The sequence below is a fragment of the Pseudophryne corroboree genome, chromosome 11 (genome assembly GCF_028390025.1).
Source record: "Pseudophryne corroboree isolate aPseCor3 chromosome 11, aPseCor3.hap2, whole genome shotgun sequence".
NCBI lineage: Eukaryota > Metazoa > Chordata > Amphibia > Anura > Myobatrachidae > Pseudophryne > Pseudophryne corroboree.
Genome location: NC_086454.1, coordinates 272180974 through 272207959, shown reverse-complemented (window position 1 = coordinate 272207959; position 26986 = coordinate 272180974). Strand labels below are relative to the sequence as shown.

The window sequence follows — 26986 nt, the reverse complement described above, 5'->3', positions numbered from 1 at the left end:
GTCTATAGGAGCACACCAACATGGAGAGGAAGTACTATAAGTTCTCCTTTCCTCTCTGGACTAACTGGATGGCCAGACTGATTGGGCACTCCGAAGATGAAGCAAGAGACCCCAGTGCAGCATTCCAAACGTGGGGAATTGGATTTAACACGCTGCCGCTAAGCCTCGCCCCCAGCCTGTGCGATTTGAAAAATGTATGTCAGTATAAATAATGGCAGCAACCGTTGTGGCAGGGTGGGCCTGATTCAGAGATGGACGCATATTGACGCAACCAAGCGATTATCAGACTGCACATGAACTGCATTCACAATGCAAATGCATGAAGATGCTGCAAACCAGAAAGTGATGAGGACGCAATAGCAAAGTGGTTGACAGGAATTGACTGTTCGAGGATAGAAACATGATGCTAGTGGGGAGTGGCTGTAAAAATGCTGAGGGAACATGCCCATTTTCAGGGTGTATGTGTGAAGTCGGCTGCGAGCTCCAATGTACAAAAACATGGTGCATGCGTCACTACTGCTGTGTCCAGTATGAGTTGTCATAGAAATACTGGATCAATGTTTCCTGTTCTTGCACAGTGTACGTTGAGTTGCGATCACTAGTGTGAGTCGCATTATTTCTGTGAGGAAGCTTCACTTGCTGATATCAGCAGTTGTGGTGTGGAGAAAATTTCACTTGCATCTTAATTTGCGTACCTCTTTGAATCAGGCCCTGTGTTTGGAGACTGTAAAGCATAGTGCTATTAGAGCTATGAGCCACAGGTCACCGGATTGATATCCTACAGTTGAATAAACTGTGCAGCATCAGGAAACTGGTTAAATAGGGTGGGCTGCTGTATACATCAGCCTTTGACATCTATGTCACCAAGCTGTTAATCTGCTGGGTTGTGCTGCCCTGTCTCTATGGGCACCTGCATCTTTTAGAAACCACTCTTGCTAGCCAAGGAGATTGGTGTACTTACCGCGGCCAACGCATGGGAGGTTGCAGGATCTGAACACTAACCGCAGTAAGCTGTGGTGGGTCACCAGGGTCCGGTGATCCTGTGGCCAGGGCCCTGGATGCTGTCCTCAGGAAGCCATGGCGGGGCCTGCCTGTAGCTCCTACTGTGCAGACAGACAGCAGCAGCTTGCAATCTGCCTGTTGCAGCCTTGATAGAAGAAGCAATTAAAAATTAAAGTATAAAAAGGAGCTGGAGCACAGGAAACATCCAGCTCACTCAAACCACTAATCTAAAATGGTCTTGGAGGAGTATAGAGGGAGAGGAGCGAGCTAAACTTATTTAAAGAAATTTAAAGTGTCAGGATATATTTATCCACCTGTCTATACCCCAGTGTACTGTATGTACTCCAGTGTCCTCTAGAGGATCAAGGTGAAAAAATATTGCGTGCCTTTGATAAAGCAGGTTATTAGTAAATTAATAAAAGTGCAAATAAAGTGCTTCCAGAGATTGAATTTATTTTAATGTTGTAACAGTATCAGGTTTAACAAATAAAGTTCTGAATTTTTTTTAAAAATCATTATCTTTATACAATTATATTTAGACGTTCAAGAAAATCACAGGTGTTCTTAAAATGTTCAACTCCGTGGTTAAAATCATTTGTTGTGGGATCAAATTGTAGACAAAGGTTTGTCATCTCATCTACATCCAATATAATGGTATTGTCTGGTACAACAACATTATTATTTGTTTCTATTGTGGCTGTAGAGCCATAGTTATCTATGCCATACTCATCGATGTTTACTTCTGTGTCAAACATTGGATTATGAAGCATTCCAGCTGTCCATAACTGCATTGGGGAATGGTATCTTTCAGTGCTCATAAGGTGATTATTCCATTGTTCAACAAATTATGTTACTGCATGATTAATTCTTCTCAGATATACATAATGCAAAGCAAAGAGATGGCACTCATTGTTAGTATTTAGTATTCCTCTATGCTCCATCCATAAAAATAAATCTTTAAAGTAGTAGATGACAACTCTGTTTAATTCTGCCCATAAGCGTTCTATCCGTTGATTGTGAACACTCTGGCCAGTTATGAAGCTACCCCTATTAGGTCCTCTTGAGTTAATCATGTAACGTGCTATGTTAATATTTTCAACACCCATGTCTCCTCTTACTCGTAATGGTAATCCAAACCTTGATACACCTTTTTGAAATAATTGCAGTGTTGTTGATGCATTATTGTTTGTAGCAGTTTTAAGATAAATTATATTTCTGCTGAACCCATCTATGCAACCATGGAACACAAATCTCCAAGAGATTAGCTTGTGGTTACTGTCAATATGCCTGAAAGAAAGGAAAAAAAATAATGGTTATTATGATGACCTTGTTTTCAACAAAATCACAAATTGCTACTCAAAATTATACAACTGTCTAATTTAAGTTTATGCGTTTCTTAAGAAATGAGGGGCTTTTAATAATTGTGAGCACCTACTAACACAAAGGTGATACTGTAACTAGGTTAAATATTGTGGAACAATTAACCAAAGGATACATCATTAAGTATATACCGTTAAGAACAATGCTCTCATTCTTATCTAGTTGAAAAACAGCTGCAGCAGGCACATCAGTCTCTTTTCAAAATGTGCATACCTCAGAGCTGCAATGCGCATTCACAGTGCATGAATTATGATAACAGTCGCAAACACCATTTAGACAGTGTTCGTGGTGGTAAATTGGAGTGATTGGGTGAACACATGAGTCATGGATGTTCAGAATGCATTTTCTGGTCATGCATAAATGATCAGCTATTAATTACCTTGCTACTGGAGAGATCGCTGCATTCGGGGAGAGAAGCATAGCCTGCATGTCTACAGAGGCACTATATCTTTGTGACGCACCCATATGAAACTATGGTACTGATTTATCAGTATTTGTATGCCAGCTAGGAGGCAGCAGTGGGCAGATCTATGCTCAGATTGCGGTTCACATTTGCAAGTATATGCATATATTGGAAAAAGCTAAAGGATAGAAACAGCAATCACATCTGAATGAGGTACAATGTGTCAACTATACCAGATTTGGAGAGGTTTTTTTTCTACCATCTGAAGGTATTATCAATAGCAAACCCTGACAGATTACAGTTAATATACAAACCAACTAATGCTTTATTTGTCGAGTACAAAAGGAAAGTTTACATTACATGGGTGGGATATATAATATATTTTTATTTTAGTAATCCCTTTTTATATCAATAAAATAATACTAGTAGTAGAATTACTATTCACACCATTACATTGTGTACAGTAGAACAAAAAAAAAAAAACTGATAAAAAAATAGGTTCTGGTTTATTGGATTATTAACCCTAAATGAAAGTGCACACAGCAGATTACAATGGATTATACACAATATCCTGGCCTTCAGGATGCCGGCAGTAAATATCCTGACACTGGCATCCCGACGGGCTCAGCAAGTATGCTACCCCCCTATACCTCCTGCAGCCTAACACTATCCTCCCCCATAGTGCCTTACCCTAAACCCCAGCAGCTTAAACCTAACCCTCCTCCCTTAATGCCTAACCCTAACCTCCCACCTTCCGCAGCCTAACACTCCCCTCCCACAGACTAACCCTAACCTCACCACCTAGTTCCTAACCTTACCTCCACACAGCCTAAACCTAACCCTCCCCCTTAGTGCCTAACCCTTACCACCTCAACCCGCAACCTAACACTAACCTCCCCCAGTAAGTGCCTAAACACTCCCCCTTACCCTCGGCTACATACTCACCTCCTCTGGCATCCAGAGGTTCGGATCCTGGCGGGATTCCGGCGCTGGTGTCCTGATCCTGTTCAGGATTTTGGTGTTGGTGTCCCTAGCGGGTATAATATTCTGTGATCCTGACGGGAAGGATCGAGCACCGGGAGCGCGATTGCAACAACATGTTCTTACCACAAATGATTTGGACCTGGTACACTATAAACTCTACGCCGAATAGCCCGTCTTTTACGAACAGCTCGGCCAACAGGATCCAGAAGTTGCAGCCTCCTTCTAATTTTCCACCTCTGTACTCTCAGTGCTCGGCTTCTGAGACTACCTTGAATATAACTTTCTCCAGCATTTGGTGTGGAATTTAGAAAACTCAAGATATGCTGATCAAGTTCATCACATATATCACTGAATCTGTTGTCAGAAGATGTAGGCAAGTTTAGTTCTTGTCGTCTTCTGTACAAAGTTGAAACACTGATGTTTAAGCAAGTTGCTATTCGAATCCACGAAAAGCCTAGTTCCCACAAATATTGTATCGGTTCTCTAGAAACAATGAACCTTAAAAAAAAAAAAAACATTAATAAATACTGTTGTGAGATCTTGAAGAATTTGTGAATGTGTTTCGCAGGCCGAAACCCTCACATTTTTTAGTTTTTTTTTTTTAAAGTAGTCATTAACTTTTTGAAAATGTATCATATCATTATCTACCTATCAGCTTTAATAAACACTTGTCTGTTTCATAACACCCTTGAGTGAATGACTCAGACTCTGTACATTTGCATAAACATCTCTTGTGCGATTTTGCACAGAACTTGCTCATAAAACAATATTCACATTTGTAACATTTTGACATTTACATCTGGAGAGGCAATTACGGTGTTAAAAAAGGGTACTTGGACACGAGCAGTAAGGGCTTATTCTTGTACTAGTGTTTCCGAATCTTGAATATAAGGCATATATGGCCAAAAATCGGCATAATTTACAGATGGTATGTGTCAGGTTCAAGTTTCAGATAATGATCACTTGTACCGGTGAATGCCCACATTAACCAGCAGTTATTTCCTTTGTCACATATTCCAAAAAAAGTTTTGTAATAGACACAATTTTGTCATAATTGCCCAAGAGATGTGCACATAACCTATCTTTAGTATATGTATCGAAATATGCATTCATTTACCTATGCCTTTTTAAAGACTAGATAAATATCTTAAAGGGTCTACTACGGTAAGCGAACACTCGGGATACCGGCGCCAGGATCCTGGCAACAGGGTGAGCACAAAAAGAGTCCCTTGCAGGCTCACTGCGCTCGCCGTGCTATTTATATCAAATGCCTCCCATCTTAAGACCGCTTCTGTTAACACTTTGAAAAGCTTTTTATCTTCAGAAACAAAATAAAATTATGTAAAGGTTGGAGTGCACCTGGCACAGTAGATGACTGCCCCCCTGTCATATTTGAAAAAGGAAAGGCACGTGTTAAAAATGGGGTGTGGTCTTGTGGGAAAAGGGCATGGCCCCACAAGAGCACAACCAATTCAAATTATGCCAGACAGTAGAATTGCCCCTTAAGGGCCCTACACACTGGTCGATACCAGTGAAAGATATGAACGATCTAGTTCATTAATGAACGAAATACCACTCATATCTTTCAGTGTGGAGGCACCAACAATGAACGATGTGCGGCCCCGCGCTCGTTCATCGTTAGTGCTCTGTCACTCTGTCGCTTGTGCGTGCAGGCCAATATGGACGCTCTTGTCTATATTTGCATGCACTGCTATAGAGCCGGGTGACGGGGGGAGTGAAGAAAATTCACTCTACCCGTCACCTCTCCCCCACCCACCTCCAGGTCGCCCGTCTGCCGTATCGGCGGCGGGTCGACCAGTCTGTAGGGCCCTTTACTCACATTACAATACATAGTAGTGTCCTTTAGTCACAATACACCACACACTAGAGACCCTTATTAACATTATGCTTCACACTAGTTCCCCTTACACACATTATGCCACAGAGTAGTGGCCCTTACACAGTGGGCGCACTAGCTAGTGCCAGAGAGGTCACATCCTTTACATCATAGTTCATTTTGGCAAGTATTTTCAATTTAGTTTTTGTCTTAGTCATTTACTTAAAAAATGACTAAATTTAAAGTAAAATCACATTTTAGTCTTGGTTTTTGTTTCGTTTTAGTCAAGATTTAATCAGTACATCTTTGTTTTCATTTTAGTCCTGAAATTAACGGTCAACAAATGTGCATTTTTATACAGGTTGAGTATCCCATATCCAAATATTCCGAAATATACGGAATATTCCGAAATACGGACTTTTTTGAGTGAGTGTAAGATAGTGAAACCTTTGTTTTATGATGGCTCAATGTGCACAAACTTTGTTTATTACAAGAAGTTATTAAAAATATTGTATTAAATGACCTTCAGGCTGTGTGTATAAGATGTATATGAAACCTAAATTAATTGTGTGAATGTACACACACTTTGTTTAATGCACAAAGCTATAAAAAATATTGGCTAAAATTACCTTCAGGCTGTGTGTATAAGGTGTATATGTAACATAAATGCATTCTGTACTTAGACTTGGGTCCCACCACCATGATCTCTCATTGTGGTATGTAATTATTCCAAAATACGGAAAAATCCGATATCCAAAATACCTCTGGTCCCAAGCATTTTGGATAAGGGAGACTCAACCTGTAATACAAGATTGTAAATGCCAAAAACCTAACTTTTTAGAAAAATAACCATAACTTGTAACACATCATAACATATGGGAATGTTTACAATTTATGTAGCTACAATCACACACTTTTATGCAGGTGCAAGAGACTACTGCAAATGTAATTGTGTTATTGTGAAAATGACATAGAAAAAAACAGAAAAATGGACTAAACTCAACACTTATTCAAATAACAATAGACCTTGCCTGAAAAGCATACAATCCATGGTTGCATTGCCAATCACTTATGAATAGAAAATAGTCGAGGTGTCATCACAAAATAGATAATAATTAATCATATTATTCTGTTAAAACAAAGCTAAAAGTTGATATTTGGCAAATTTATGACCTGGAGCAGAATGTGAAAACATACTGACAGAACTTCATAAAATACAGTAAAATAACTCGCCAGGAACACAGAGTATGGAAGGGTCCCACCCATTGGCACCTGTTCAGTATAATCCTGACAGTAAAAATTCCAATGGATCACGGTCACTATTATTACCCTAGCACTATCTCACCGCTCCCACAGCCTAACCCTAACTGTCCATTTCAGCTACCTAACTATAACCATCCCCTTCGGCAGCCTAATGCTCGGTACACACTGGCAGTGGGCTGGTAGCACAAACTTAAAGTGATCTTTTTAGCTTGATATTTCTTATTATAGAGCATTTTTACAATCAAGAAGAATACGTTGATGAAAATGAAACTTACCTTGGCCTACCTACACAGACACTTAGAAGGGGAGCAGAATATCCAGGTGTTTGATTACAGTCAAATAAATGATTGATCCTGGTTTGGATATCCTCAATTAACAAAACTGTATGCTGAGATATGTCTTCTAGCATTGGAAGTAAAGTACTGTTTCCGCTAATAAAATGGTGACATGCAATGAGCATTGCAATTAAAACTTCTAAATGGCTTTCAAGTTTTCTATGTAGATGTTCCAAAAAATTTATATCCACTGAAAAAAATAAGATTTTACTTACCGATAAATCTATTTCTCGTAGTCCGTAGTGGATGCTGGGACTCCGTCAGGACCATGGGGATTAGCGGCTCCGCAGGAGACAGGGCACAAAAATAAAAGCTTTAGGACTAGGTGGTGTGCACTGGCTCCTCCCCCTATGACCCTCCTCCAAGCCTCAGTTAGGATACTGTGCCCGGACGAGCGTACACAATAAGGAAGGATTTTGAATCCCGGGTAAGACTCATACCAGCCACACCAATCACACCGTACAACTTGTGATCTGAACCCAGTTAACAGTATGACAAACGTAGGAGCCTCTGAACAGACGGCTCACAACAATAACAACCCGATTTTTTTGTAACAATAACTATGTACAAGTATTGCAGACAATCCGCACTTGGGATGGGCGCCCAGCATCCACTACGGACTACGAGAAATAGATTTATCGGTAAGTAAAATCTTATTTTCTCTGACGTCCTAGTGGATGCTGGGACTCCGTCAGGACCATGGGGATTATACCAAAGCTCCCAAACGGGCGGGAGAGTGCGGATGACTCTGCAGCACCGAATGAGAGAACTCCAGGTCCTCTTTAGCCAGGGTATCAAATTTGTAGAATTTTACAAACGTGTTCTCCCCCGACCACGTAGCTGCTCGGCAGAGTTGTAATGCCGAGACCCCTCGGGCAGCCGCCCAAGATGAGCCCACCTTCCTTGTGGAATGGGCCTTGATAGATTTAGGCTGTGGCAGGCCTGCCACAGAATGTGCAAGTTGAATTGTGCTACAAATCCAACGAGCAATCGTCTGCTTAGAAGCAGGAGCACCCAGCTTGTTGGGTGCATACAGTATAAACAGCGAGTCAGATTTTCTGACTCCAGCCGTCCTTGAAATATATATTTTCAATGCCCTGACAACGTCCAGCAACTTGGAATCCTCCAAATCGCTAGTAGCCACAGGCACCACAATAGGCTGGTTCAGGTGAAACGCTGAAACCACCTTAGGCAGAAACTGAGGACGCGTCCGCAGTTCTGCCCTGTCCGAATGGAAAATCAGATATGGGCTTTTATACGATAAAGCCGCCAATTCTGACACTCTCCTGGCTGAAGCCAGGGCCAGTAGCATGGTTACTTTCCATGTAAGATATTTCAAATCCACCGATTTGAGTGGCTCAAACCAATGGTATTTGAGAAAATCCAAAACTACATTAAGATCCCACGGAGCCACTGGGGGCACAACCGGGGGCTGTATATGTAGTACTCCTTTTACAAAAGTCTGGACTTCAGGAACTGAAGCCAATTCTTTCTGGAAGAAAATCGACAGGGCCGAAATTTTAACCTTAATGGACCCTAATTTGAGGCCCATAGACAATCCTGTTTGCAGGAAATGTAGGAATCGACCCAGTTGAAATTCCTCCGTCGGGGCCTTCCTGGCCTCACACCACGCAACATATTTTCTCCAAATGCGGTGATAATGTTGTGCAGTCACCTCCTTCCTGGCTTTTACCAGGGTAGGGATGACCTCTTCCGGAATGCCTTTTTCCCTTAGAATTCGGCGTTCAACCGCCATGCCGTCAAACGCAGCCGCGGTAAGTCTTGGAATAGACACGGTCCCTGCTGAAGCAGGTCCCGTCTTAGAGGTAGAGGCCACGGATCTTCCGTGAGCATCTCCTGAAGTTCCAGGTACCAAGTTCTTCTTGGCCAATCCGGAGCCACGAGTATCGTTCTTACTCCCCTTTGCCGTATAATTCTCAGTACTTTTGGTATGAGATGCAGAGGAGGAAACACATACACTGACTGGAACACCCACGGTGTTACCAGAGCGTCCACAGCTATTGCCTGAGGGTCTCTTGACCTGGCGCAATACCTGTCCAGTTTTTTGTTGAGGCGGGACGCCATCATATCCACCTTTGGTTTTTCCCAACGGTTCACAATCATGTGGAAGACTTCTGGATGAAGTCCCCACTCTCCCGGGTGTAGATCGTGTCTGCTGAGGAAGTCCGCTTCCCAGTTGTCCACTCCCGGAATGAACACTGCTGACAGTGCTATCACATGATCTTCCGCCCAGCGAAGAATCCTTGCAGCTTCTGCCATTGCCCTCCTGCTTCTTGTGCCGCCCTGTCTGTTTACGTGGGCGACTGCCGTGATGTTGTCCGACTGGATCAACACCGGCTGACCCTGAAGCAGGGGTTTTGCCAGGCTTAGAGCATTGTAAATCGCTCTTAGCTCCAGTATATTTATGTGAAGAGACATCTCCAGGCTTGACCTCCTGGAAGTTTCTTCCCTGTGTGACCGCTCCCCAGCCTCTCAGACTGGCATCCGTGGTCACCAGGACCCAGTCCTGTATGCCGAATCTGTGGCCCTCTAACAGATGAGCACTCTGCAACCACCACAGAAGAGACACCCTTGTCCGTGGAGACAAAGTTATCCGCTGATGCATCTGCAGATGCGATCCGGACCATTTGTCCAGCAGATCCCACTGAAAAGTTCGTGCGTGGAATCTGCCGAATGGAATCGCTTCGTAAGAAGCCACCATTTTTCCCAGGACTCTTGTGCATTGATGCACAGACACTTTTCCTGGTTTTAGGAGGTTCCTGACAAGTTCGGATAACTCCCTGGCTTTCTCCTCCGGAAGAAACACCTTTTTCTGAACCGTGTCCAGAATCATTCCCAGGAACAGCAGACGTGTCGTCGGGGTCAATTGAGATTTTGGAAAATTCAGAATCCACCCGTGCTGTTGCAGCACTACTTGGGTTAGTGCTACTACGTCCCCCAGCTGTTCTCTGGACCTTGCCCTTATCAGGAGATCGTCCAAGTAAGGGATAATTAATACGCTTTTTCTTCGCAGAAGAAACATCATTTCGGCCATTACCTTGGTAAAGACCCGAGGTGCCGTGGACAATCCAAACGGCAGCGTCTGAAACTGATAATGACAGTTTTGCACCACGAACCTGAGGTACCCTTGATGTGAAGGGCAAATTGGGACCTGCAGGTAAGCATCCTTGATGTCCAGGGACACCATAAAGTCCCCTTCTTCCAGATTCGCTATCACTGCTCTGAGTGACTCCATCTTGAACTTGAATTTTTGTATGTACAGGTTCAAAGATTTCAGATTTAGAATAGGTCTTACCGAGCCGTCCGGCTTCGGTACCACAAATAGTGTGGAATAATACCCCTTTCCCTGTTGTAGGAGGGGTACCTTGACTATCACCTGCTGAGAATACAGCTTGTGAATGGCTTCCAATACCGTCGCCCTGTCTGAGGGAGACGTTGGCAGAGCAGACTTTAGGAACCGGTGAGTGGGAGACTTCTCGAATTCCAACCTGTAACCCTGAGATACTACCTGCAGGATCCAGGGGTCCACCTGTGAGTGAGCCCACTGTGCGCTGAAATTCTTGAGTCGACCCCCCACCGCCCCTGAGTCCGCTTGTAAAGCCCCAACGTCATGCTGAGGGCTTTGCAGAAGCCGGGGAGGGCTTCTGCTCCTGGGAGGGAGCTGCTTGGTGCACTCTCTTACCCTTTCCTTTGCCTCGGGGCAGATATGACTGTCCTTTTGCCCTCTTGTTCTTATAGGAACGAAAGGACTGCGGCTGAAAAGACGGTGTCTTTTTCTGTTGGGAGGGGACCTGAGGTAAAAAGGTGGATTTCCCGGCTGTTGCCGTGGCCACCAAATCCGATAGACCGACCCCAAATAATTCCTCCCCTTTATACGGCAATACTTCCATATGCCGTTTGGAATCCGCATCACCTGACCACTGTCGCGTCCATAAACTTCTTCTGGCAGATATGGACATCGCACTTACTCTCGATGCCAGAGTGCAAATATCCCTCTGAGCATCTCGCATATAAAGAAAAGCATCCTTTAATTGCTCTATAGTCAATAAAATACTGTCCCTATCCAGGGTATCAATATTTTCAGTCAGGGAATCCGACCAAACCACCCCAGCACTGCACATCCATGCAGAGGCGATGGCTGGTCGCAGTATAACACCAGTATGAGTGTATATACTTTTCAGGGTAGTTTCCAGCCTCCTATCAGCTGGATCCTTGAGGGCGGCCGTTTCAGGAGACGGTAACGCCACTTGTTTTGATAAGCGTGTGAGTGCCTTATCCACCCTAGGGGGTGTTTCCCAGCACGCCCTAACCTCTGGCGGGAAAGGATATAATGCCAATAACTTCTTTGAAATTAGCAGTTTTCTATCGGGGTTAACCCACGCTTCATCACACACTTCATTCAATTCCTCTGATTCAGGAAAAACTACAGGTAGTTTTTTCAGACCCCACATAATACCCCTTTTTGTGGTACTTGCAGTATCAGAGATATGCAAAGCCTCCTTCATTGCCGTGATCATATAACGTGTGGCCCTACGGGAAAATACGTTTGTTTCTTCACCGTCGACACTAGATTCGGTGTCCGTGTCTGGGTCTGTGTCGACCGACTGAGGTAAAGGGCGTTTTACAGCCCCTGACGGTGTCTGAGACGCCTGGACAGGTACTAACTGGTTTGCCGGCCGTCTCATGTCGTCAACTGATTTTTGTAACGTGCTGACATTATCACGTAATTCCATAAACAAAGCCATCCATTCCGGTGTCGACTCCCTAGGGGGTGACATCACCATTACCGGCAATTGCTCCGCCTCCACACCAACATCGTCCTCATACATGTCGACACACACGTACCGACACACAGCAGACACACAGGGAATGCTCTTATCGAAGACAGGACCCCACTAGCCCTTTGGGGAGACAGAGGGAGAGTTTGCCAGCACACACCCAAGCGCTATAAATATATAGGAACAACCCTACAGAAGTGTTTCCTTTATAGCAGCTTAATATATCAATATCGCCAAAAAAGTGCCCCCCCTCTCTGTTTTTTTACCCTGTTTCTGTAGTGCAGTGCAGGGGAGAGTCCTGGGAGCCTTCCTCGCAGCGGAGCTGTGCAGGAAAATGGCGCTGTGTGCTGAGGAGATAGGCCCCGCCCCCTATTTCGGCGGGCTCTTCTCCCGGTGTTTGTGAGACCTGGCAGGGGTTAAATACATCCATATAGCCCCAGGGGCTATATGTGATGTATTTTTAGCCAGAACAAGGTATTATCATTGCTGCCCAGGGCGCCCCCCCCCAGCGCCCTGCACCCTCAGTGACCGCTGGTGTGAAGTGTGCTGACAACAATGGCGCACAGCTGCAGTGCTGTGCGCTACCTCATGAAGACTGAAAAGTCTTCTGCCGCCGGTTTCTGGACCTCTTCACTTTTCGGCATCTGCAAGGGGGTCGGCGGCGCGGCTCCGGGACCGGACTCCATGGCTGGGCCTGTGTTCGATCCCTCTGGAGCTAATGGTGTCCAGTAGCCTAAGAAGCCAATCCATCCTGCACGCAGGTGAGTTCACTTCTTCTCCCCTAAGTCCCTCGTTGCAGTGAGCCTGTTGCCAGCAGGACTCACTGAAAATAAAAAACCTAATAACTTTTTCTAAGCAGCTCTTTAGGAGAGCCACCTAGATTGCACCCTGCTCAGACGGGCACAAAAACCTAACTGAGGCTTGGAGGAGGGTCATAGGGGGAGGAGCCAGTGCACACCACCTAGTCCTAAAGCTTTTATTTTTGTGCCCTGTCTCCTGCGGAGCCGCTAATCCCCATGGTCCTGACGGAGTCCCAGCATCCACTAGGACGTCAGAGAAATAGCCCTTTCTGCAATAGTACAGCTTGACTTTAGTGAAAGAAAATATGCCTCGATTAATATGAAATTAACACATAAACAGAGGAAAATACAAAAAGAGTAACTCATGGTTAATGGTTGCAATTGAATATATATTTAGTTGATATATAGTTTAAAAAAAAAAATAATAATATTGGAATTATCTTGTCCTTCAAATTATTTGGAGATTTGCAAAACTGTATCTGAAGTCTCTCAAATTCCCTCGCTGGGCCACCATAATCTACAGCTCCTTCTGCATTCCCAAAGGAATCAGTCAAGAGGGCAGAAAGGAGATTCTCAGGCCTGAATGTTTTCAGCCGTAATCCACGACATGCTCCTTCACAGACTAGTCCGTGTTTAACTTAGAACTGCTTTCAGTATAAATCTGTACTGCCAGATTTCACAGAACACCCTTTAAAGTCAAAAACAAAAAGAAATCAAAATTTAGTTTCAAATAACTTTTAAAAATAAGGGCAAGTACAAATATTTATATATTTAGCATATATGATTACCAATCCAAGCACTCACACACAGATTTTGATTTAATTGATGTCAAATGATATCCACACACATGCACATACAGATGCATGAGCACACATTGCGTCAAATATGAAGCTGGGCACCTCTGCATATACACTATATGGACACTGTATCCCAATACATATGGAGCAGGTACTTATTTTCCAAATAGAACAGCTCCCACTCTTCTTGGAAGGCTTTCCACAAGATTTTGGAGCGTTTCGATGGGAATTTGAGCCTATTCATTCTGTAGAGCATTTATGAGGTCAGGCACTGATGTTGGATGAGAAGGCCTGGCTCACAATCTCCGTTCCAGTTCATCCCAAAGGTGCTCGATGGGGTTGCGGTCAGGGCTCTGTGCGGCCAGTCATGTTCTTCCACACCGAACTCATCAAACCGTGTCTTTGTACCCCAGTGCATAACGCAAGGACTATAGTCATCTTGGAATAGTAAAGGGCCTTCCCCAAACTGTTGCCACTAAGTTGGAAGCATAGCCCTGTCCAAACTGTCTTGGTATGCTAAAGCATTAAGATTGACCTTCACTGGAGATAAGGAGCCTAGTCCAAACCCTGAAAAACAGCCCCATAGCATTATCCCTCCTCCACCTTCACAGTTTACACAACGTAGTCAGGCAGGTACCATTCTCCCGGCATCTGCCAAACCCAGACTCGCCCACCTGACTGCCAAACAGAGAAGCGTGATTCACCATCACTCCACAGAACACATTTCCACTGCTCACCATTCATGTATTGTGGGAAGACCAATATTGCTATATTGTTGCTCCCAGGAGGGGAGTCATTACAAATTTTTGAATGAAACAGACGCCCCTTGGTAAACTACAACTTATGCCAACTGTCTAGGATGGTAAAGACTAATCCTGGAATTGGGAGAACTCTACACCAAAGCATAATTTTATGCAGAAAAATCTACTAACCCTCTCCCACTACTTACCTAAACATAAGCCTTTCCCCCACAACCTAACCCCAAGACATCCCCTACTGACTAAACTTTACCCCTCCTTCCCCTCCGATAGCCTATTCCCAAGCCTCCCCAGCATAATTACGTTTGGTATGCCAACAGACAGGTTTCAGGCATTGTGAGAGGAGTCAGGATTCCGGCATGGGTCTTCTCACCAGTATCGGGTGATAAAGCTGATTATTTACCTTATAACATTCACTATATGTGGGTAAGAGACTCAGTACGCAATTGGCGTATGGGGTACCGTAAGGGTACGCACTTAGCGTAGCAGACGCTTAGCCGTGGTCGAGATGCACGAGCGGCACGCTCACTCACAGCTTTGCGCTTGGTATCGAACACGCTATAGGCGGCCGACTACCGTAATGCTATGCTACTAGCGTAGCGGACGCTGTGACCGCGAGGGGAACACGAGCGGCGCAGACGCTCACGGGATGACTCAGTAAACCTTGTATGCAACACACTGAAAGATTGAGTTTATACTGTAAACCTTACTACTGAAATACTGTAGCGATATAATGCTGCTTAACCTTGTTAATATAAAAGCTGCTTGAGCGATTGAGACGCTCCGAATACCCTCAGCAATGTAATAAACACACAATTCCTTGCCAAGGCTCCAAAACCTTTACTAACGAGATTTAGTTATATCAAAAGGGGAAACACAGTTAACATTTCATACACTACAGGCTAACATTAATATCTAACAGAATAACTACACATGAATATACAATAGCGGCACAATCGCAAACACAAATACATAGACTAAGAATGAAAGGCTAACATTACATGGGTAACAAAGTGGCCACAGAGAAACATACCATACGGGGAACACTCGCCAGCGCAACCGGATCCAGTCCTCCAATTATCAGAGATAAATGTTGATGAGAGAGAGTACTGGTCGGTCTGGGGACAGTGGCCTTTATATACACAACATACAGTACACTACAAAGGGCCCTACAATCTCATTGTTCATTGGACACAAGAATGTCTCTCTGCACTGTAACAAAAGGTCATAGGTGGATTTGAACAGGTGGGCTGTGACTATTACAAACAGCTCAGGTGGGAGGGAATCTCAGGATTCCCGCCGCATGGATCATGAACCGCAAATATAGTAAATGTCCAGAAACTACTAATAGACATAACTATACGCAGGAGCGATTAATCTTTACCTAACCAACACCGGATTGTTACTAATAAAATACTCTTCGGTTAGGTACCAGACACCACTGTTCAACCTTTGTCAGACCCTTTGTATCATGAAAAGAAGAATTCCCAAGTCCATGAACCAGTCATATTAAACAAACTTACAGTTGTTATTATTAAGGGGAACATTACCTATAAAACATACTATTTAGATTTATTATGTAACGATTGAGTCGCCCGCTAGACGCACACAAACTCTACCGTAAATGCACATACCACACGCCCGAGTGCATGGCCGTGGAGGCGCCGTCACGCAACTACGAATATGCGCACGCACGGGAGAGAATGTGCATGTGCAGCGGGCAAGCGCATGGGGTGAATATATGGCAACGTGTAGCATGATATTTTTCCGACTGACACGGGATTCCAGGCGCCGGCATCCCAAAAGCCAGGAAGCCAACTACATCCCGTATTAAGGATTACATGCAGGGTCAGGGACACAAAGAAGCCTGTATGTGCTGTGAGAGCTGCTGGGTATTGTACGCATGTGTGGTCTTGCTGAACACACATTCACAATTGATCATACATGCACAGCACCCATTTTAGTGGGTTGAGTTGCTGGTGGCCGGGATACCGGCTGTCAGGATCCCGGCACAAGGTTATATTCAGCCACTATGGGGTTCGTGACCCCCAGGAGAGGGAATAGTCCTTGCTTGCCAGTATTCCAGGATTTCAGCATCGGCATACTGACCGCCAGGATCCCAACAGCCGGCATATTGACTACATTGCATCCTCATCCGGACTACCCTTTTCCGCTAGGATCCGGCGTTCAACCGCCATGCCGTCAAACGCAGCCACGGTAAGTCTTGGAACAGACAGGGTCCCTGTTGCAACAGGTCTCGTCTTAGAGGAAGCGGCCACGGATCTTCTGTGAGCATTTCCTGCAGATCCGGATACCAGGTCCTTCGTGGCCAATGAGGATTGTTCTCACTCCTCTTTTTCTTACCATTCTCAACACCTTGGGTATGAGAGGAAGAGGAGGAAATACATAGTCCAACTGGAAAAACTACTGCCTGATGGTCTCTTGACCTGGCGCAATACCTCTGTAGCTTTTTGTTGAGGCGAGACGCCATCATGTCTATCTGGGGTAGTCCCCACCGACTCGCAATCTGTGCGAAGACTTCCTGATGAAGTCCCCACTCTCCTGGATGTAGGTCGTGTCTGCTGAGGAAGTCTGCTTCCAAGTTGTCCACTCCCGGAATGAACACTGCTGACAGTACGCTTACATGATTCTCCACCCAGCGAAGAATTCTGGTGGCTTCCGCCATTGCCACTCTGCTCCTTGTGCCGCCTTGGCGGTTTACATGAGCTACTGCGGTCACGTTGTCTGACTGGATCAGAACTGGCTTGTCGCAAAGTAAGGTCTCCGCTTGACGTAGGGCGTTGTATATGGCCCTAAGTTCCAGAATGTTGATGTGAAGACAAGTCTCTTGACTTGACCAAAGACCTTGGAAATTTCTTCCCTGTGTGACTGCTCCCCAACCTCGGAGGCTCGCATCCATGGTCACCAGGATCCAGTCCTGAATGCCGAATCTGCGGCCCTCTAGAAGGTGAACACTCTGCAGCCACCACATAAGAGATACTTTGGCCCTGGGGGACAGGGTGATCAACTGATGAATTTGTAGATGTGACCAGGACCATTTGTCCAGTCGGTCCCATTGGAAGGTCCTCGCATGGAACCTGCCAAAGGGGATGGCCTCGTATGATGCCACCATCTTTCCCAGGACTCGAGTGCATTGATGCACTGATACCTGTTTTGGTTTCAATAGGTTCTTGACCAGAGTCATGAGTTCCTGGGCCTTTTCTATTGGAAGATAAACCTTTTTCTGGTCTGTATACAGAATCATGCCCAAGAAAGTCAGATGAGTCGTAGGAACCAACTGCGACTTCGGGATATTGAGAATCCAGCAGTGTTGCTTCAGCACCTTCAGTGAAAGTGATACGCTGTTCAGTAACTGCTCTCTTGATCTCGCTTTTATGAGATCGTCCAAGTACGGGATAATTGGGGTCAGGGACTCAGGTTCGACAGCAAAAAGGTCGACATACCTTAGGTCGGCACCAATTACTCGACACACCTTAGGTCGACATGGACAAAAGGTCGACATGGACAAAGGGTCGACATGGGTTTATGTTTTTTTGGTGTCGTTTTCTTCGTAGAATGACCGGGAACACCAATTAGTGTACCGCGTCTCCTCGCATGGATCACTTCACTCGCCATGCTTCGGGCATGGTACCTTCGCTCAGCTACCGCGTCACTCAGCACAGATACCCGGGATTGAAAAAATGGCCCGGGATTGGCTTCCCTAGGCGTCAGCTATCGGCGAAGACTCACATTTCTTTCTATCTTCCTCTGGGAAGGGAAAAGCAACCAAGACCCTCTTAGGGATCTGGAAATTTTTTTCAGGATTTTCCAAGGCTTTTTCAAAGATAGCATTTCATTTCTTAGATGCTGGGAAGGTGAGAGGGGCCTTTTTACTGTCCGGGAAAAAGGGCTCCTCAACGTGCTCAGGATTTGTGTCAGAAATGTGCAACACATCCCGTACGGCTTCAATCATCAACTGCACCCCTTTTGCAAGTGATGCCGCCCCCCTCGAAAAACATCCCCGTCACCGTCTGCAGTGTCAGAATCGGTGTCCGTGTCATCCTACATAATCTTGGCAAGTGCACGTTTGTGAGAATGTACTTGCAGGGACCCTGAGGAAGTAGTATCTGACCATACAACCATAGAGTATTGCTGTACCCGAGTGGCCTGCTCAGATCTAGCAACCCTTTCAGAAATCTGAGATATAGTCCCCCTAAGAGAGGCTAACCACTCTGGTTCTCTAGCTGGGATCTGCGCTACAACAGTGCAATCCTGGTTACATGGGATGGGATCTTCCTGAGAAGATAAATCCTCTGCAGCAAATGAAACAGAGTCTCTAGACATGTTTGCTAATACACACCAATCACACCACATACACACAGAGTACTGGGCAGACAGAGTTTCCCCACAAGAATGGCAGAGAGACACAGAGATTGGAGACAACCCATACACAGCGCTATTACAGGTATAAGGAGACCCTAAACCTGAGCTGACCGTGTCCCTTAACAGGCGACACAGTCTTTCACAGCCTCCCCTCCCTTCTACAATACCCTGGTACCGTACAGATAGCTGGAGTTGCACTTGAGGGAATGATCTTCCACTTGCATCCAATTGCAGGCAGGAAAATGGCGCTGAAACGCTGCTGGGTCCGCTCTGAGGAGAATCTCTGCCCCCTTAATGGCGCTGTCTTCCCGCTCTTCAAGATTATACTGGCCTGAGGATTTTAGGTGCTGGCTGAAATCCGCAGACCCCGACAGGCAGAATTGGTCAGTGTAGTGTCAGGCGCTGGCTCAGGGCGCCCCTCACAGCGCCGCACTGAAGTACTGCTGAGCCGTCCGGGAGCGCAGTTAATACTGCGCTCCTACCCTGAAGCCGCCATCTTCACACCGACCCCCTGCTATGTAGGGGGGACGGTGACTCACTCGTCACACTTCAGCTCTGCAAGGGGGTGGCGGCCTGCTGCTGGGGTGAGCGTTACCCTGCGACGGGGAGCAATCTATCCCCTCTGGAGCTCAATGTCCAGTCAGCGGAGACAGTGGCTCAGACCCCGCAGGGCAGACACTGCTCCCCCCCTTAGTCCCCTCCTGCAGGCAGGCTGTTGCCAACAGCCTCCTGTAGAAAAAAAAAAACTCTAAAAAATCACTTTACTAGAAAAGCTCTGTATAGCTTCCCTAGCTGTGACCGGCTCCTCCGGGCACATTTTCTAAACTGAGTCTGGTAGGAGAGGCATAGAGGGAGGAGCCAGCACACACTATTAAACTCTTAAAGTGCCAATGGCTCCTGGTGCACCAGTTTATACCCCATGGTACTAATATGGACCCAAGCATCCTGTAGGACGTAAGAGAAAACATATAAACATTTCATACATCAGGCCTAGGCTCCAACTGGTGGATTTCTCAAGTCAGGTCTCCCTTTAGTCTCAGGACACATGCAGAACACAAATCCTGCTGGCCTGGGAACCAAATGTTGGGACAAACATTTGACGGACACTTTATAGCTTGTACTGTCCAGGACTGCGCTGGCTGGATCACCCTCTCCCACTGCCCATGTCAGTTGCTGCCACTTTAGTCTTGCAAATGCCTGAGCTCTCACTAGCCCATGTAATAGCCCATGGCTCACAGTGAACATGATCGGTGATGGTGGCTCCAGCTGCAAGATTCCCTTTAAACAGAATACACCAACCACTGGTGTCTCCCTAATGTTTCCACAGCTCCAGCTGTCCTAGATAATCCCAAGGTTAGGGCTCTTGCTGTGAACCGCAATAAGGGCTGTAGAGAGCCACACCAGGCAGCGGTAATGGAATAAGTGCATGGATCCACATTTGCTTTAAAAAAAATAAAACTGCAGCGCTGTGAAACAGTTAAGACCTACACAGGGGGGTGCCCTTCAAATCCAGGGGAGAATGGGGGGGGGCAACTGATTCCCACCTTTTTGCGTCGGGAAGTGGGTTCCTCTTTGGCCGGCATCCTCTTTCCAGTGATATTTAGGAAGATTGGGCATGTGCGCTTTCAATGTGCAGTGCCATCTTCCGACAGGCCGGGACAGAGTACATGCACTCCTGTGCATGAAATGGGCACACACTAATCTCTGCTGGGTATGAGACTGAATCTGCTAATTTGTCACCCCCCCCCCCCATCCCCGCTCCTGTGCTGTTGACACTGACAGCATTTCAAGCAGCAACAGCATACACACAGTAAGTCAGTGGCACTGCATAGCGTCTGGTGGCACCAGGGACGTTTCTAGGGGCCTGCCCTCAACCGCTGCAGTAGACGCGTTTGAGCACCCGCCCTCCCTCCTGGCTTCCGGTATCAGCTTCCTCTCCTCACACAGGTAGGTACTCCGATAACCCCCATGCGTGCACCACTGCATGTTACATTCCAAATCAAATATCCTCCTCTCCCATACTATCCCTCAGTATATGCAGATCCCCATATTAAGTTACAGTATGGTACACACAGCCTCCCCTCTACCACACTACTCCTCAGTACACACATCCCCCCTCTCCCACATCATTCCTCAGTATACACACACAGCCCACCCCCTCCCTATTCCTCTGCACACACACAGCCTCCCCCCTCCATATTCCTCTGCACACACAAACAGCCCCCCCTACCTATTCCTCTGCACACACAAACAGCCCCCCCTACCTATTCCTCTGTACACACACAGCCCCCCCTACCTATTCCTCTGTACACACACAGCCCCCCCTACCTATTCCTCTGTACACACACACAGCCCCCCTACCTATTCCTCTGTACACACACACAGCCCCCCCCCCACCTATTCCTCTGTACACACACACAGCCCCCCCCCCACCTATTCCTCTGTACACACACACAGCCCCCCCCCCCCTATTCCTCTGTACACACACAGCCCTCCCTCCCTATTCCTCTGTACACACACAGCCCTCCCTCCCTATTCCTCTGTACACACACAGCCCTCCCTCCCTATTCCTCTGTACACACACAGCCCTCCCTCCCTATTCCTCTGTACACACACACAGCCCTCCCTCCCTATTCCTCTGTACACACACACAGCCCCCCCCCCCTATTCCTCTGTACACACACACACAGCCCCCCCCCCCCTATTCCTCTGTACACACACACAGCCCCCCCCCCCTATTCCTCTGTACACACACACAGCCCTCCCTCCCTATTCCTCTGTACACACACAGCCCTCCCTCCCTATTCCTCTGTACACACACAGCCCTCCCTCCCTATTCCTCTGTACACACACAGCCCTCCCTCCCTATTCCTCTGTACACACACAGCCCTCCCTCCCTATTCCTCTGTACACACACAGCCCTCCCTCCCTATTCCTCTGTACACACACAGCCCTCCCTCCCTATTCCTCTGTACACACACAGCCCTCCCTCCCTATTCCTCTGTACACACACAGCCCTCCCTCCCTATTCCTCTGTACACACACAGCCCTCCCTCCCTATTCCTCTGTACACACACAGCCCTCCCTATTCCTCTGTACACACACAGCCCTCCCTATTCCTCTGTACACACACAGCCCTCCCTATTCCTCTGTACACACACAGCCCTCCCTCCCTATTCCTCTGTACACACACAGCCCTCCCTCCCTATTCCTCTGTACACACACACAGCCCCCCTCGCTATTCCTCTGTACACACACACAGGCCCCCTCCCTATTCCTCTGTACACACACAGCCCTCCCTCCCTATTCCTCTGTACACACACAGCCCTCCCTCCCTATTCCTCTGTACACACACAGCCCTCCCTCCCTATTCCTCTGTACACACACAGCCCTCCCTCCCTATTCCTCTGTACACACACAGCCCTCCCTCCCTATTCCTCTGTACACACACAGCCCTCCCTCCCTATTCCTCTGTACACACACAGCCCTCCCTATTCCTCTGTACACACACAGCCCTCCCTATTCCTCTGTACACACACAGCCCTCCCTATTCCTCTGTACACACACACAGGCCCCCTCCCTATTCCTCTGTACACACACAGCCCTCCCTCCCTATTCCTCTGTACACATACAGCCCTCCCTCCCTATTCCTCTGTACACACACAGCCCCCCCCTATTCCCCTGCACACACACAGCCCTCCCTATTCCTCTGTACACACACACAGCCCCCCTCGCTATTCCTCTGTACACACACACAGGCCCCCTCCCTATTCCTCTGTACACACACACAGGCCCCCTCCCTATTCCTCTGTACACACACACAGCCCCCCTCCCTATTCCTCTGTACACACACAGCCCTCCCTCCCTATTCCTCTGTACACACACAGCCCTCCCTCCCTATTCCTCTGTACACACACACACAGCCCCCCCCCCTATTCCCCTGCACACACAGCCCCCCCACTATTCCTCTGCACACACACACACAGCCCCCCCCCCATTTCTCTGTACACACACAGCACCCCTCTCTATTCCTCTATACACACACAGCCCCCCCTCCCTATTCCTCTATACACACACAGCCCCCCCTCCCTATTCCTCTATACACACAGCCCCCCCCTCCCTATTCCTCTATACACACAGCCCCCCTCCCTATTCCTCTATACACACACAGCCCCCCCCTCCCTATTCCTCTATACACACACAGCCCCCCCCTCCCTATTCCTCTATACACACACAGCCCCCCCCTCCCTATTCCTCTATACACACACAGCCCCCCCTCCCTATTCCTCTATACACACACAGCCCCCCCCTCCCTATTCCTCTATACACACACAGCCCCCCCCTCCCTATTCCTCTGTACACACACAGCCCCCCCCTCCCTATTCCTCTATACACACACAGCCCCCCCCCCTCCCTATTCCTCTGTACACACACAGCCCCCCCCACCCTATTCCTCTGTACACACACAGCCCCCCCCCCACCCTATTCCTCTGTACACACACAGCCCCCCCCCCCCCCCCCCTCGTTATTCCAATCCTCAGTACACTTCCTCCCTATTGTACCTGGCTTTCCTGTTTGTTTCTTACAGAGGGAGCCAGCACACACCACGTGGAGCCAGCCAGTGACTCAGGCGATGGGCACTTGAGCAGGCAGAGGAGGACAGGGCTTTTACCTCACAGCAGCTCACTCTATGATCGGCTGGCTCAGTCTGGGGCCAGACACTGAATGTTAAGCAGAGCCAGCACGAGTGTTCTGCCTTAGTTCAGGGGCGGGACACAGACAGCTGCACCACAACTTATCCTGCCTTCCATATGAGCAAGGTCTAAACGCTGCCAGACACTCTCAGGAGGATCACTAGTCACCACTCACCTCACTTGCAGCTGCTGCGCTTTGTGTATGCTGTTGCAACATCACATGGCGCGCACAAATCGCGCCAAGACACTGGGGCAGGTTAACCACTTCCTCTGCCAGACCATAGCCTGATCTACAATGTGAGGGGGCGTGGCAAGGGGCGGAGCTTCCAACGGCCGCTATTACTGCAGACTGCTATCCCACTGCTGAAACTAATGCTGGCCATACATCAGGAAGATATCGTTCCAACCAGCCAACTAGTTGGCTGGTTGGAACGATAATCTGGCAGTGTGTGGGAGCAAACGATTATCAGCCGTTTGCTCCCACACGCTGAAAAACGGCCAGAAACGGTCTGTCCAACTAGTTGGGAAAATCAAACCTGTTTGATTTTCCCAACTAATCGTTCAGGTGTAGGGGAAACTTTCCCCCCAACTGAACGATAAGCAGGCGGACACTGACCAGCAGTGTCCGCCTACTTCTTCCCGATCACTGCCTACTGGGCAGCACGAGCCGGGAGGTTCAGGGGCAGCTGCGGCAGGTCATCACTGCTGCCGGGCTGCCCCTGTCACAGCTTGACCCCGTGGAGCGGCGGGAGGAGGTGCAGGGGCAGCTGCGGCAGTTCATCACTGCTGCCGGGCTGCCCCTGTCACAGCGGGTCCCCATGGAGCGGCGGCGGAGCGGGAGGAGGTGCAGGGGCAGCTGCGGCAGTTCATCACTGCTGCCGGGCTGCCCCTGTCACAGCGGGTCCCCGTGGAGCGGCGGCAGAGCGGGAGGAGGTGCAGGGGCAGCTGCGGCAGTTCATCACTGCTGCCGGGCTGCCCTGTCACAGCGGGTCCCCGTTGAGCGGCGGCGGAGCGGGAAGAGGACCAGGGGCAGCCTGCGGCAGTTCATCACTGCTGCCAGGCTGCCCCGGTCACAGCGGACCCTGTGGAGCGGCGGCGGAGCGGGAGGAGGTGCAGGGGCAGCTACGGTAGCACATCACTGCTGCCGCTGTCACAGGACACCCAGCAGTGGCACCCCTCCCGCGATACCCCACGATCGCGGCACCCCACCCATGATTGCTGCACCCACGCACGCCACCCCCGATCACTGGCACCCCACCTGCGGTTGCGGCACCCCCGCACCCCACCCGCGATCCTGGCACCCCCCGCACCCCACCCGTGATCACGGCACCCCCCGCAGCTTACCCGCAATCGCGGCACCCCCCGCAACTTACCCGCAATCGCGGCACCCCCCGCACCCCACCCACGATCGCGGCATCCCCCGCACCCCACCCATGATTGCTGCACCCACGCACGCCACCCCCGATCACTGGCACCCCACCTGCGGTTGCGGCACACCCGCACCCCACCCGTGATCACGGCACCCCCCGCAGCTTACCCGCAATCGCGGCACCCCCCGCAACTTACCCGCAATCATGGCACCCCCCGCAGTTTACCCACAATCGCGGCACCCCCCGCAATTTACCCGCAATCGCGGCACCCCACCCGCGATCGCGGCACCCCCCGCATATCACCCACGATCGCGGCACCCCCGCATATCACCCACGATCGCGGCACCCCCGCATATCACCCACGATCGCGGCACCCCCGCATATCACCCGCGATCGCGGCACCCCCGCATATCACCCGCGATCTCGGCACCCCCCGCATATCATCCACGATCGCGGCACTCCCCGCATATCACCAGCGATCGCGGGACCTCTGCTCCCCTCCTGCAGTCACTGCCCCCCAAGATCGCGGCACCCCTTCCCCCTCACCACCACCAGGGCCAGCTCCAGCCCGCACCGGCTCCCGCATCGGTAATTCACCCACCCCGCCTCCCTCCGCCCGCACCGGCTCCCGCACCGCGGCCCCCCTCCGCAAGCCTTCTGTCACTTCAGACGCGCACGGAGACAATCAGGTGAGTGCCACGGAGTGGCGCTTCCTGATTGGCTGAAGAGACACTTCTGTGACAGCTGTGACCGGGGTGTCTCTGCATTCGTGGAAAGGGTTCCCATGTGTAAACATGGGACCCCTTTCAGTCCGTTTGGTCCGGGTGTTCGGTTTGTTGTTTTGCCAAGTACGTGGATTATAATCTGGACCCTGGATCAGGTGAGTATAATTATCTTTTATTTTCAGGTACCCGTGGATTCTACTTGGAGAAGAGGATCGACTGCTTCGTGTCAACATAGGTAAGTATGTGTGTGTCGACATGTGTTAAATAAAGTTTTACTGTCACGGTGTGTGTCTCCTGTTTTTATTTGGGTATTTTTTTTCCATTAGAACTACAGGTACCAGCGGGCCCGTTTTTCTCCCGCATGCTGGTACTTGTGGTTCTCCAAGTACCAGCTTGCGGGGGAGGCTTGCTGGGACTTGTAGTACTACTGAAAAAAACAATATTCTTTTAATTTTCTCAAGGCTATCAGCCCCCCATCCGCAGCCTTTGGATGGGGGGGGACAGCCTCGGGCTTCACCCCTGGGTGGCTGGGGAGGGGGACCCCTTGATTGAAGGGGTCCCCACTCCCCCAGGGTACCCCGGCCAGGGGTGACTAGTTGGATATTTAATGCCACGGCCGCAGGGCACTGTATAAAAGTGACCCCCGGCTGTGGCATTATCTGTCCAGCTAGTGGAGCCCGATGCTGGTGTAAAAAATACGGGGGACCCCTACTCTTTTTGTCCCCCGTATTTTTTGCACCAGCACCAGGCGCAGAGCCCGGTGCTGGTTTTAAAAATACGGGGGATCCCCTGTCCGTTTTCCCCCCGGATTTTTAGAACCAGGACCGGCTCGAAGAGCCCGAGGCTGGTTATGCTTTGGAGGGGGGACCCCACGCAATTTTTTTTCAGGTTTTTCCCATTCCATTTAAAAAAAAAAATAATAATAATCTTTTAAAAAATATATAAATAATACTTGTGCCTCCAAAAAAGACAAACCAAGTACCTAATCCCTTCTAATATAAATAGATATGCTATTACCCACCCAAAAAAAACACCAAAAAAAACATGTTTTTAAATTTTTTTATTAGATTCCGCCAGCAAAGTGTGGCGGATTGAAAATGACCGAAAACGAAACGTTAAGCTGTCAGAACAGGGTCACGTATGTTCTTGATTTTTGAAAAGTCCTAGAGTGCCGCCTATCGTTTGTGATATGTTTGCTTTTTGAAGCTCAGGAGGGCACCAGGCAAGCTGTACATTTTACTACATTGGGAGTGCCGAATATCTACATCTGGTATATATATATATATATATATATAATTTGCCTTGGCAGCCCAACCATGCTGGTATATCCATGGTTCAGTATAAAAACAAGTAAATCTAATAAATGTATGGTGGTGAAAGAAAAGCCCAGTTTCACTGAAAAAAAGACAATTCTGCATGTTTTGAAATGAAAAAAACAAAACAAAACTGAAGAACT

General features: G+C 48.2%; 1 long non-coding RNA gene across 2 annotated transcripts in view; it reads right to left on the bottom strand.

Moving 5' to 3' along the window:
* Nucleotides 1-1438: 1438 nt before the first annotated feature.
* LOC134969441 (uncharacterized) overlaps nucleotides 1439-26986 on the bottom strand; it is a 157552-nt gene continuing 132004 nt past the window's right edge. The window contains exons 4-5 of one of the 2 annotated variants that reach the window (XR_010189486.1): nucleotides 3893-4267; nucleotides 1439-2289 (exon numbers count right to left, since the gene is read on the bottom strand). This is a non-coding gene — a long non-coding RNA (uncharacterized LOC134969441). The remainder of the gene's footprint in view (nucleotides 2290-3892; nucleotides 4268-26986) is intronic. The other variant, XR_010189483.1, reaches the window with a different exon arrangement.